Source organism: Cebus imitator, unplaced genomic scaffold (genome assembly GCF_001604975.1).
Source record: "Cebus imitator isolate Cc_AM_T3 unplaced genomic scaffold, Cebus_imitator-1.0 Scaffold123, whole genome shotgun sequence".
Classification (NCBI taxonomy): Eukaryota; Metazoa; Chordata; class Mammalia; order Primates; family Cebidae; genus Cebus; species Cebus imitator.
In genome coordinates this window covers 777,302-790,652 of record NW_016107438.1, presented here as the reverse complement: position 1 = coordinate 790,652, position 13,351 = coordinate 777,302, and positions in this window count along the sequence as shown.

The following is a 13,351-nucleotide window of genomic DNA, read 5'->3' as shown; positions in this document are numbered from 1 at the left end:
AACAGAAATTTATTATTTTACAGATTTGGAAGTTGGAGTCTGAAATAGGTCTCACTGGGTTAAAATTAAGGTTAGCATTCATTCTGGAGACTCTAGGGGAGAATCCATTTCCTTGCCTTTTCCAGCTTTTAGAAGCTGCCAACAGTCACCTGGCTCGTGGTCTCCTCCCATCTTCAAAGCCGTGGAAGTAACTAGCAATGGTCAAGTCTACCTCATGTTGCACCAGTCTGATACACTCTCTTCTGTTTCTTTTACATTTAAAAAATCCTTGCGATACTTTGGTCTTACATGAACAATCCAAGATAATCTCCCTATTTTGAAGTTGGCTAATAGCCACATGCTATGATCTGAACGTGTCTCTCAAAATTTGTTGAACCTTTAGGAAGTGATCAAGTCATGAGGATGTGGTCCCCATGAATAAGATTAGCAGCCTCACCCTAGGTGCTCTTCTATCTCTTCTGTCAGGTGAAGACATAGTGTTTGTCACTTTTTGTCCCCTTCTGCCATGTGAGGATATAGCAAGAAAATGCCATCTTGGAAGCAGACAGCAGCCCTCCCCAGACTCCACATCTGCTGGTGCCTTAATCTTGGATTTTCCAGCTTCTAGAACTGTGAGAAATAAATTTTTATTATTTATAAATTACCCTGTTTGTGGCATTTTGTTATGCCAGCACAGACTGAGACACAGCTTTAATTCCATCTGCAACCTTAATTCTCCCTTGCTTTCTAACATATTAAGGTTCCAGAGATTAGGACTATTCTAATAGTAGGTGTTCACTAGGACTATTATTTTACCTACCACAACTCCTCTCTCCCAAGAATACAGTCACTTGAGTAAATGGCTACATCCCTTTGGAGGACTAGTAGACTTTTTACTGGGGTAATTGTCATGGTGTTGCAGGGGCCTTCTTCCTGTGAACCCAGCCTCCTCTTCAGTCAATGTGCTCCAGGCTTAATGACTGGTTTAGGTCTGTCTGGATTTGAACAAAGTATTATGGCTTTTTATTGTGGCAATTGCTCTCAATCTTCTGGTCATTCATTCTCGATTTTTTATGACGGTACAAGCTGAGTACCCAGTTGGCTCTCATGTATTTTGCCCTAGGGCACCTGTTCAATTAACCATCTACCTAACCCTCTTTGGGTCAGGTCCCCTTGGCTGTCATTTCAACCCTGTGGCTCATTACAATAATTGCATCCACCTGGCTTCTAGCAGTAAAGTGCTGCCACCTGGCCTCCATTGTTTTGGGTTCTTGTCAGCCTAGTTCTGTAATAGTCTCTTTGCCCATCAGGCCTGGTTTATAGAAGAGAGGCACCACTGAAAGATTTTAGTGTTGTTGGTGACCTCACACCAGCATGTGCTCCATGGCCTTGGTTGGGGGGGGGTTGTCTTCTGGGTGAGCCTGAGGAACATGATCGTGTAGAGGGTATTCTGTCCTCATATCGTATATCCATTTTCTCACACCCATTTCCCTGGGTAATTGCATTCCCTCCTCCACTGTCTCCCACAGCAATTCTGGCATTTCAAGTTCACATCATTTGTGGGTGGACCATCACTTTTTTTTTTGCTTCCAGAAGCCATCCCAGTAGCAAGTCCGTATCATCCCCTAGGGACATTGCCCTATTAAATCCTATGTCTTAGGTGCATATTCTCAGTAAACTCCCCACTATTCAATCTTATGTTTCTACCCCCTGATCCAGCACCCTCAGATCTAATTCCATGATTAGCAACTCCTGCGAGTATATGCTGGTCAGATTTAAAACTCCTTTGGGGTATTGTCGCTCTCCTCCCATATCAGGCTCAACTGTGGATGACTTAGTTCAAGATATAAAACTAATGACCAGGAAGGGATAGGAAGGCAAATTCCAAGGGAATATGTTGTCTGGCCTCAGAATGGGCTCTAAATTGTCTTTAGGCAAAGGAGAAGAATTAACTTTAAAAGTGGTGGGGTAAGCTACTTCTGCAAAATCAGAGGATTCAGGGGTTCAAAATCTGGGGTGATACCTGTTCAGAAATCCCCATCCCAAGGCCATGACCTTGGCATAACAGATCTACCTTGATTGGCAGTTAAGCATCTCAGGAGCTCAGCTCCTTATCTATCCCTGGACCAGGTCCACACCTTTCTCTGCACAACCACTGCAGGAGATGGGACCTCTTTGTAAGCTTAGAGGGAGGACCCTCTGGCTCTCATACTTGATTTCCAATTACCTGTAAATTCCCTGCAGCTTTTCCTTATTTTTTTCTGACATCTGTTCTAGAACGTTAACATGAGAATCACTAAAATGTAGCTTGCTGGGCCCCATCTTCATAGTTTCATATTCTTCGGGTCTATGGTTGGGCTCCAGAATTTGCATTTTTCACAACTTCCCAGTAGCTGCTGTTCTTTGGAAAGCACTAATCTAGGCTGTCAATGGCTTTTAGCAGTAGCCATCTAATACCATTGCCCTTAGAGTAGTTACCATTTCTCTTGTATTTCTCAAATGCCTAATAAATAACACTATCTAGTATATTCCATTCCACTATGGATACCATTCCAATTCACCATCAATGAGAGTTTTAACAACTGTAACTTGCACCAAGGACTTCACCTACAGCCAATGATGAGGTCTTTATCAGTTGGCCAGTGAGTTATCCATCTTCAAAGCCCCATCATATTGCTTGATTTCTCATACCACGGCTGTCACCAACCCTCCTAAATTGGGTTCTCTTTTTTTTCTTTTTTTTTTCACCCAGGCTGGAGTGCAGTAGTGTGATCTCAGCTCACTGCAACCTCCACCTCTCAAGTTCAAGTAATTCTCCTGCCTCAGCCTCCCGAGTAGCTGGAATTACAGGTGTGCACCACCATGCTCAGCTAATTTTTTTTTTTAATTTTTAGTAGAGAGGGGGTTTTGCCATGTTGGCCACTGGTCTCGAACTCCTGATCTCAGGTGATCTGCCCACCTTGGCCTCCCAAAGTGCTGGGATTACAGGCAACAGATGCCAAGCTTGAGCTTGGTAGACATGGGATATTTTAAGAATAATTTCAGGAGGAGAAAACAGGACTGGGCAGAGAAGTTAAACCATGATGGGGACCCTACAAAGCCTTGGTCAATGCAATGGGAACTTCTGCAGCATACTGATGTCCACAGGTGACCTACACTGTGTAGACATGGTTGGACCCTTATACCCCTACCTCAAGTTACTAAATGTGAGTCATCCTGGGAAGGCTTTCCCTTGGGTGAGGCTGCTGTCTGACACTGAGACAAACGCTGAAACTGAAGGTTGCTTGCTGACTACTTGGGTAATAAGCTCTTCCTTAAAAAGGGATCTGGGTGGCACATCTCTGCCTGACCACTGGGAGATTAAAGGAAACATGGAGGGGGCTATAAGCTTTTATTCTGTATACTACCGTATTTAAATTTTTACGGTAAATATGTATTCATGTATAACTTCAATTATTTAAAATAGTTTTTAGAATAATAAAAAATAAATATAAAGACATTTTCTTTGAGTCACGGAATAAGAGTCTTTAGGTTTAATACAAAGCAGGAATAATGGAAAAGGACACACTTAAGAATATTCAGGTAAGATTTCCCAGCTTCAGGAATAAGTCTACTATTTTTTTTAAAGCCATAAATGATCAAGATTTACATGGATTTATACTTTTTACCTTTATTGTGGGATGCAAAAGACAATGAAATAAATTCTACAAAATTATAAAAGAAACAGATTTTAAACCTAAAATTTTGAGAATTAATCCTCAAATAATTGTTTAATCCTTATACATCTGCTCCATCCAAGACTAGCTTAGAAAAAGTTTATGAGCCAGTACCAACCAATATAAAAATTTTATGTGTATTTTGACAAGAAACATCTTTCAAAAGTTTAAAATTTTTAAACCTCTAAGTTAAAATAATGGTTTAAATAAAGAAATATGAGTCAGAACTGATTCTTTGAGCCTTAAGGACTTAGTTTTGGGGCCAAACAAATAAACAAATATAGCAATAAAGCTGAAGAAAACTTCTTGATCATGAAAGCAGTCATGCTCTCACCATGGAGAGTATCAACACCGTCAACATTCATGTTGTTCTTTTGGACTCACAGGATCATGTGTGGTTTGTTTTTATTTTTATTGATTTAATTTATTTTTGAGACCAGGTCTCACTCTGCCACCCAGGCTGGGGGGTAGTGGCATGATTAGGAGTCACTGCAGCCTTGAACTCCCAGGCTCAAGCTATCTTCCCACCTCAGCCTCCCGAGTAGCTGGGACTACAGTTGCATACCACTATGCCTATCTAACTTTTTTTTTTTTTAAAGACGGAGTTTTACTCTGTTGCCCAGGCTGGAGTGGGTGCAATGGTGCACTATCAGCTCACTGCAACCTCTGCCTCCTAGAATCAAGCGATTCTCCTGCCTCAGCCTCCCAAGTAGCTGGGATTACAGGCACGCGACACCATGCCCAGCTAGTTTTTATATTTTTAGAAGAGACGGAGTTTCACCAAGTTGGTCAGGCTGGTCTTGAACTCCTGACCTCATGATCTGCCCACCTCGGCCTCCCAAAGTGCTGGGATTACAGGCGTGAGCCACCGCGCCCGGCCCTAACTTTGTATTTTTTGTAAAGACAGGGTTTTGTCATGTTGCCCAGGCTGGTCTTAAACTCCTGGGCTCAAGTGGTCTGTCCCCCTCAGCCTCCCAAAGTGTTGGGATTACAGGCATGAGCCACCGCACCTGCCCCATGTATGATTTATTAGGTTGGTGCAAAAGTAAATTACTTTTTTAACCTAACATATACAACACAATATGTGCTGTGGAGAAGAAATTATACATTTCAATGTATCATGTAGAAACAATACCATTTATAGGAATTAGAACATAGATATAAAATTCTCTTACAGAGAAATAACTAGAAGTTATTTTAAAACCATATAACATGTAAGTACTATTAATATGATGAGTAGTATGAATTCACTGACAAATGAGAATGAATTGAAAAATGCCTTCATACTTTTTGTGGCAGTCTGATGAGGGTTACCTTTCCATAAACCTCAACAGTTTACTCTGTCAATGTGGTAGTGCACTTCCAATCTAAACCTCTGCCACATTGTATTCCCTCTCCAAGACCATTAAAGTCATCCTATAGCTCAGCAGCAAAACATGGAATGATACAGAAGCAATAGTGTATCTTCAGAAGGTCACCATAGAAACAGGGAGAGTTTGACACAGTAAGGGACAAGTGATTTGCCTCAGCTAGGCTAGTCAGCAAACCAGTGAAAAGGAGTTCCGTGAGGAGTAATAACAGTGCACAGGGCCCAGGAGTGGTGGCTTAGGCCTGTAATCCCAGAACTTTGGGAGGTAGAGGCAGGTGGTTCACTTGAGGTCAGGAGTTCAAGACCAGCCTGGCCAACATGGCAAAAACACCATCCCTACTAAAAATACTTAGCCAGGCATGTTGGTGCACACCTGCAGTCCCAGCTGCTTGGGAGGCCGAGGCACAAGAATCACTTTAATCCAGGAGGCAGAGGCTGCAGTGAGGCTTCATCTGCATGATAACATCTTGGTCTCCACAACCCCTTATCTTAATCCAGACACTCCTTTCTATTGATTCTAAGTCTCTAGACAACTACTTAACTCTTTCAGCCAATTGCCAATCAGGAAATCTTTTAATCTAGCTATGAGCTGGAAGCCTCCCCACTTCCAGTTGTCTTGCCTTTCTGGACTGAACCCACGTATATCTTACACATATTGAGTGATGTTTTATGTCTCCCTAAAATGTATAAAGCCAAGTTGTAGGCCAACCACCTTAGGCAAATGTACTCAGGATCTCCTGAGGGCTGTGTCATGGGCCAGGGTCACTCATATTTGGCTCAGAATAAATCTCTTCAAATATTTTACAGAGTTTGAGTATTTATGTTGACATGTTTTCTTAAATACATACGAGAGAAAACAAATTTGCTAGTACTATTTTTCTTTTTTCTTTCTTTCTTTTTTTGTTTTTTAGACAGAGTCTCACTCTGTCACCCAGGCTGGAGTGCAATGGTACATCTTGGCTAACTGCAACCTCTGTCTCCCAAGTTAAAGCAATTGTTGTGCTCAGCCTCCCAAGTAGCTGAGACTACAGGGACATGCCAACATGCTGAATTAATTTTTGTATTTTTAGTAAAAACAGAGTTTCACCATGTTGGCCAGGCTGGTCTTGAACACCTGACCTTGTGTGATCCACTCACCTCAGCCTCACAAAGTACTAAGACTATAAGCATGAGCCATTGTGCCCAGCTGAGTACTGATATTTTTCATAAACTACTTCTCTAGATCTTGAAGACAACAATTTACAAAATGCTTATTTCATTTTTCATAATTTCTTTTCACCAAAGAGGAAACAAATCAGAAAGTTCAGTGAGTCATCTCAGATTTAGCTGTTTTGTCAGTAGCAATATGAAGAATGGGAATCAAGAAAAAAAAGCTTCAGTACTCTTTTCCTATCCATGCTGAGAAAGCCTACAGTGTGGAAGCTCTTTTAATGAATATGCCTTTAGCTTTGGTGTGCTTCATCATAGAGAGCAGCTTTTTAGGAAAAGGTTTGTTTCCCCAGTGTGGGCTTCCTGTCTCAGTCAAGATGACATGCTGTTTTCTCTGGAAAAGGTTATATAACTGGACAAATAAAATAAATAATGCATTTCTCTTTATAATATACTTAACAACACATTCACTTTTGTAAATTAGGTATTAAGGCCATGTAGCACATATGCATATGGCTATGAAGCAGGAACAGTTATGAGAAACCTGTCAGATGCCGAACTAGGAAGGAAGAGGTGGTTTCTTTCAGCCGGGAGCAAGGCGACATGTTTGTCTAACAGCCAAGCTCGTGTAACAAAGAGAAGCTCTGCCTTTATATAGGCTTACAACTCTAGATATTACAAGTAAAAGGGTCTTGAGTTTAGAGTCTTAGAAACTACATGTGAAAGGGTCTTGGGTTTACAGTTTTAGAAATTGCATTTGAAAGGGTCTTGGTCAATGGAGGAAGAGTGGGGTGGGAGTTTGATCTTGTTTAAGTAAAAACAATTCCTTTCAGAGAAATTCCCCCATACTATGCCTGCTATCTATAGGAAGGTGATTTAGGAGGCACCAGTTGGCCAGCCTTTTCTTCTATTGAAATGCAGTGTGGAAGTCAAAGAGGAGATGATCCTTGATGCTTGGATCTCCTTCCTCAGCTATAAGATGATATTTTATTCAAAATATATTGTGCTAACACAGTGGGAGATGATATTCACAAAACATACACCTGAAAAAAGGCTCATAACTAGAGTATTTTTTATACTTTAAGTTCTGGGGTACATATGCAGAATGCGTAGGTTTATTACATATTTATACACATGCCATGGTGGTTTCCTGCATTCATCACCCTGTCATCTACATTAGGTATTTCTCCTAATGCTATCCCTCCCGCATCCTCCCATCCCCTGCTACCCCTCCCCTAGCCCCCCAACCCTCCGACAGGCCCCGGTTTGTGATGTTCCCCTCCCTGTGTCCATGTGTTCTCATTGTTCAACTCCCACTTATAAGTGAGAACATGCAGTGTTTGGTTTTCTGTTCTTGTGTTAGTTTGCTGAGAATGATGGTTTCCAGCTTTTCCATGTCCCTGCAAAGGACTGCATGCTCTGACTGATAGGCAGGTGTTGAACAATGAGAACATGTGGACACAGGGAGGGAAGCATCACACACTGGGGTCTGTTGGGGAGCACCAGGGGAGGGACAGCAGTGGGTAGGGAGTTGGGGAGGGATAACATGGGGAGAAATGCCAGATATAGGTGATGGGGATGGAGGCAGCAAGCCACATTGCCATGTATGTATCTATGCAACAATCCTGCATGTTCTGCACATGCACACCAGAACCTAAGGTGCAATTTAAAAAAAGAATATTCAAATAGCCAATAAACATACAAAAAGGAATTGAACTTTATTTATCACCACAGAAATGCAAATTGAAACCACATTGTGATACCACTGTACAGCCATCAGATTGTCTAAAATGAAAGACTGACAATACCAAATATTGGTGAGGATATGGAACAAATGACTCCTGATGACAGGAGTGTAAATTGGTAAAAACATTTTGGAAAACTGGCAATATCCACTAGAATTCACCAGCCTGAAGTTTTTTCCTTGGAGAGGCTTTTAATTATGGATTCAACTTTTGTAACAGATATTAAGACGTTTAGATTTTCTGTTTCTTCTTGTGCCCAGTATTGGTGATTTGTATTTTCAAAAGATTGTCCAGCCATCTAACTTTTACAGAATAAGTTTTGATATGATATCAAAATACTTTTCATTTCTATCATGATTTCTTCTTTAATCCACAGATTGTTTAGAAATGTGTTATTTAATTTACCAAGATTTGGTGATATTTTAGATATCTTTGCTATTAATTTCTAATGTAGTTCTATTCTGACCAGCAAACAGACTGTATATGATTTCTATCCTTTGCAATTTATTGAAATTATTTTATGACCAACATATTGTCTATATTGGTGATTTTCCATATAATCTTGAAAAGTAAGTATATTTCACAGTTTTTAGCCGTCAGTTCATATAATGTGATTGTAGGAATCTGTTTGTTTCCCTTCTCTCAGAGACCGTTAGTGTACTGCCTATTGTCCAAGGCTTAAGAACAGCTATGCCATGTTTTCTGTTGAATTTGTAAGCTATTTACAGTAGAAGAAAAAGTCTGGTAACAACTACCCCACTAAGTCCAAAACTTAAAGTCAATATTATTTTTTATAAAGGAAAACTTCCAGGGTTAAAAATTAATATAAATAAAATCTTCTGGAAGAATTCAAAGAAGTTTTGCCAATAGTTCTTTGGGTTTTAAATATTTAATTTTTGTTCTGTTGCTTGCTTTTATTGCTAGGTTACTTATCTAGATTTTTATAATAATTTAGAACACACTTTTCCTTTTTTTTGGTCTAAAATGCCTCCATTTATTTCATGTCCATTCATCTTAAAATCCTCTGGGTAGAATTAAACCATTTTTTAATACTATAGCATTGATTTACAGAGATAGGTTCATGATTATCTCTTGGTAGATTGTCCACTGGGGAATGTTGGCTTTTATTCATCTTACAACAACAAAGATTTGCAAGAGGCCTTTTGCAATATCTGTAAGAATCCTCTAATTTTTCTCATAAGAAAATTACATTCTATGAAAGTTCAATAACTTATCTCAAAGTATCTAGCTAGCAGTTGGCAAGATTAAAACCAGGACCCAAATTTTTCCACCTAAATGCAGTTTTTGTTTTCTGTTTGTTTTACTTCATCACACTGTCTTCCTCTTCAGAAACAAAATTTGTGTAACAGCCTTTCCCATTCACTTTATTTGCCTTCTCTAATTTTTTTAGAATGATGAAAACAAAATTACTTTCTCCAATTTTATTATTTCCGAATTTTCACATCTTTTTATTGTTTCTAAAGTCCTTTTTGCATTTAACAAGTCAAAGAAGGCAGGCTTATGCCAGCTTAATCATTATACTCCTCCTACTGGAAACAAGAATAACAACAGGCAATAAATTAGGCATTCAGCTAATTCATTAGACAGAGAGGGCTGCACTGGACACTCAAATGGCAAAGTGGTAGGCACAAAAGAAACTGGGGAGAGAAGGCTACATAAATAGCATATAGGGCACAATCTGGAACTCTACTCTTCATCTGTGAGACGAGAAATATTTGCTGCTCTACTGTAGCATGTAAAAGGTATATGACTCTGAAACAAAAATACTTGTAGAATATTATCAATTGAGCAACCTGTGTAGCACTTGTTGAAGACAGAACTTAACCTAGACATATCATTAATATTTTTATCATACTACAGAACAACATATCAAGAAAATGAGTCTGCCACATCACAGCAGGTTATATCTAACAGCATCTTCATGGAAAATTCCCTCTGAATCAGGTCCTTGCTCTAGTCCCGATACTTCCTACTATGCAGTCTACAAGCCCACACAGTTTCTTTTACTTGGTGCTAACCCCCAGTCTGTCAGCATCTGTGTCGATTTTTTTTTTCTTAACTCTCTGTGCACATTGCCTAAGCTATTTTCAAGTCACATATAAGAAGAAAACAAATTCTGTAAGAACTCAAACTGCACTAATTTCTGTATGTTACTGATTATTTTTAAAAAATCAACAACTAGCAGGGAATGATTAAAGGCCTCTCAACATACAAATTCTTTATCATGTTGGATGCAGTCTTGTTTTTAACAAGACTTAAAAGTCATGCTCACTAGTTTACAAGATCATGTGTAAAAGAATAAATATTTCATTAAGCCTCCCAGAATTACTTATTGACTCTATTTTCCCTCTTCTCCTTATAAGGTGGCATTGCTAATAAAATAAATAAAATGTTACATATCCATTTATATGGCCCAGATTTACTTTGCTGACCCTGAAGTCAAAGATACAGCCCCTTGTTTTATGTGGTTACCATCTAACTAGACTTCACTGAGTCCAGGTGGAGGGGAATAAGAACAATTTCGGAATAGCAGATAACATCAGATAACATTATTGAACACCTCCTACAAGCTAGGCAGTGCGCTAAACACTTCTACTTTATCTTATTTAATCCTCACAACAAGCCTATGAGTTAGATACTATTATCCCTATTTCTTTAATGAGAAAAATCAAGGCTTGGAGAGGGTAAATAACCACTTAATATGGCAGAGCTGATAAGTGGTAGAGGCCTGAATTCAACCCTAGAGATCTCTGCTTTCAATCATTCTGTTTCTTACTCCCATGCTTTTAGCAAAACTTAACTGCACTCTGCTTTGTGTAATGGCAGACTTGTGTTAGGTCCTCTAGTTGGTGGGAAGTCTCTAGACAGCTTTGAAGAGCCAAAATGGGTTTTTAGCCAGATAAGCCAGGAAACAGACAAAACAGTCCAGTGAATAACAAACAGGGTTATTCTCATGTTCAATTTCCTGCATGTTGGTTACTACTCACACATTTCTCTCATACAAAAGAAGATGTATTTGAATGCAAACAGTAGAGAGTGATGGTATTTAAAAGAAATCGTTGCATGTTCTCTAGTCAACAAAAAAAAAAGGCAAACTATTTCAAAATGCCAATATTTTATCTATTTTATTTATAAATTACTTAGGATGAGAATTACATCACAATATCAAAACACTTGAAAAAACTAACCTAAAGATTTACTAAGAATCATACAAACAATTACAGTATTTTGATGTCAGGAGTTCTAATCCCTGTTTTACCAATAAACATATGAATGACCCTGAGTGAGTCGCTTATCTATAATATGAGGAGGATAACAACAACAGTACCAAACTGGTGAGTTGATGTGTTGACTAAACAAGGTAATCAATGTGAAGTGCCTCATACCTGGAGAGAGCTGGCTGTAGTGACATACCCAGATCCCTGTTTCATGTTAACAGTTCTGCAGATCCAGATGTGAAAACTTAGATGGGACTTGTGCATGAAACTAATCTCACTAGAGTTCCAAGTACTAGGGTTAAAGGTATGGTGTGTGCCTGGTTTGTTATATTCGACAGTGAAAATGCTTTGGGCTCCTCTACCATTATTTGTCTCTTTTACCCTCCCTAGTTAGAAGGCCATGGAACTAAAGAATGGTAAATATTCAGTAGATACAGTCTTACTGCAAAGAAAGGAAGAGGAGGTTTGCTTCCAAGTAAGTGACACTGGCAAGAAAAAACACTCCATTCATTAATTCTGAAGGAAAAGCAGTACAAAATTTGCAAAAACAGTGATTGTGATGGAATTTAGGCTTTGAAGTCAAAGAAGGTGTTATTGGAGTCTTGGTTTTACCACTTACATATTTGTTACTCTTGGGTAAGTTAGGTCAACTTTGTTCCTCAATTATTAAATGTGACTAATAACACAATTGTTTCTAGGTATTTATGGAGGATTGGTTCCAGGACCTCCAGCAGTTACAAAATTCAAGGATGCTCAAGTCTCTTGTCTAAAATGGCATAGTATTTGCATATAACTAATGCACATCCCCCTGCATACTTTAAATAATCTCTAGATTACTTATAATACCTAGTATAATGTAAATGCTATGTGAATAGTTGTATTTTTTTTATTTATATTTTTTTATTATGTGTTGTTTTTTTTTTAATGTTCAATCCATGGTTGGTTGAATTAGTGGATGCAAAACTCACAAACACAACTGTACTTAATTTGCAGGGACTGTTGTAAGGAATAGAGATGTTGCTTTAAATGGGCCTAAAACAATGCCTCAGATATAATATAACAGGAACTAAATAATTGTGGGCAGATCTCTCTATAATATATACTTCTTTGCATTATGGTGTTGTCTTTGCCAATGACACTGGTGACAACAGTAGTTGCAATTATCTGATTTACAGTCTAATGCAGAAAGTCCCACACCATGGAATAATCCTGATGAGCATGCATGAAGATAGTATAAAATTAAACTTGTGTGAAAATTTCACAGGCAAAGATAATGTATTTTACCCAGCATTATTATAAGCTAAGCTCTTTATTCTTAGCTATACACCTGGAGAATATATCTGTTACTGACAGAATTGATTACTAAAAGGAAGTTTTTAAGTTAAATCCACCCCATCTTTGTTATTCAAATCCTAATTGTAGTGGCTCTGCCTTATTTGGTTTGTCTTGGAATGCACATGCCTTGTCTTTGCCATGTGACTTCTTGTTGCATCACTGCTCTTTCTTTAGCAAAGTAAGATGGTGTGCCTCCAAGTTTAATATAACTGAATGGACTTGTAGCTATCAAGTAAGCACACTGAAAATATACACAAGGCCTTTTGGGACTGTCTGACACTGGTCATTAAATAACCATCCTGCAGCTCACAGTGCCCAGAAATAGCATTTTGTATCCTATTACCTGAAGGGATTAAAAGAAAACTATATATATATCAGAATACAGTTCTGAGTTCCACAGACAGAAGTTTCCTGCCGTTTTAAATGACCTAAAACTCTCTCAAACAAAATTGAAGGAGATCAAAGTTTTGGCCCAGTGACTTTGAATATCAGATGAAATGCCCCAGTTGGGTTAGCTTGATTATGCTTCTTTAGCCTGATTGTTTTTCTCTATCACCTTGGGCCATTAATGGAGAAATTAATCTTTGAAGTTCCAATGGCTCAGCATTTTCAATTATTCATTTAGCTAAGGAATTTTTTTAAAGAACAGCTCAGTGTTCTCAGTTACGATAAGCCTACCAGCAGACACTGATACCCAGCCTGGACTGCCACCCCCAAAAAACATCTTTTCCATAGAAATTTTTCTGAGGATTTAAAAAATCCATTCTACTGCTTATTTCCTTCCTTAAAGTCCAAACTCATAATCAGCTTAAAGCATAA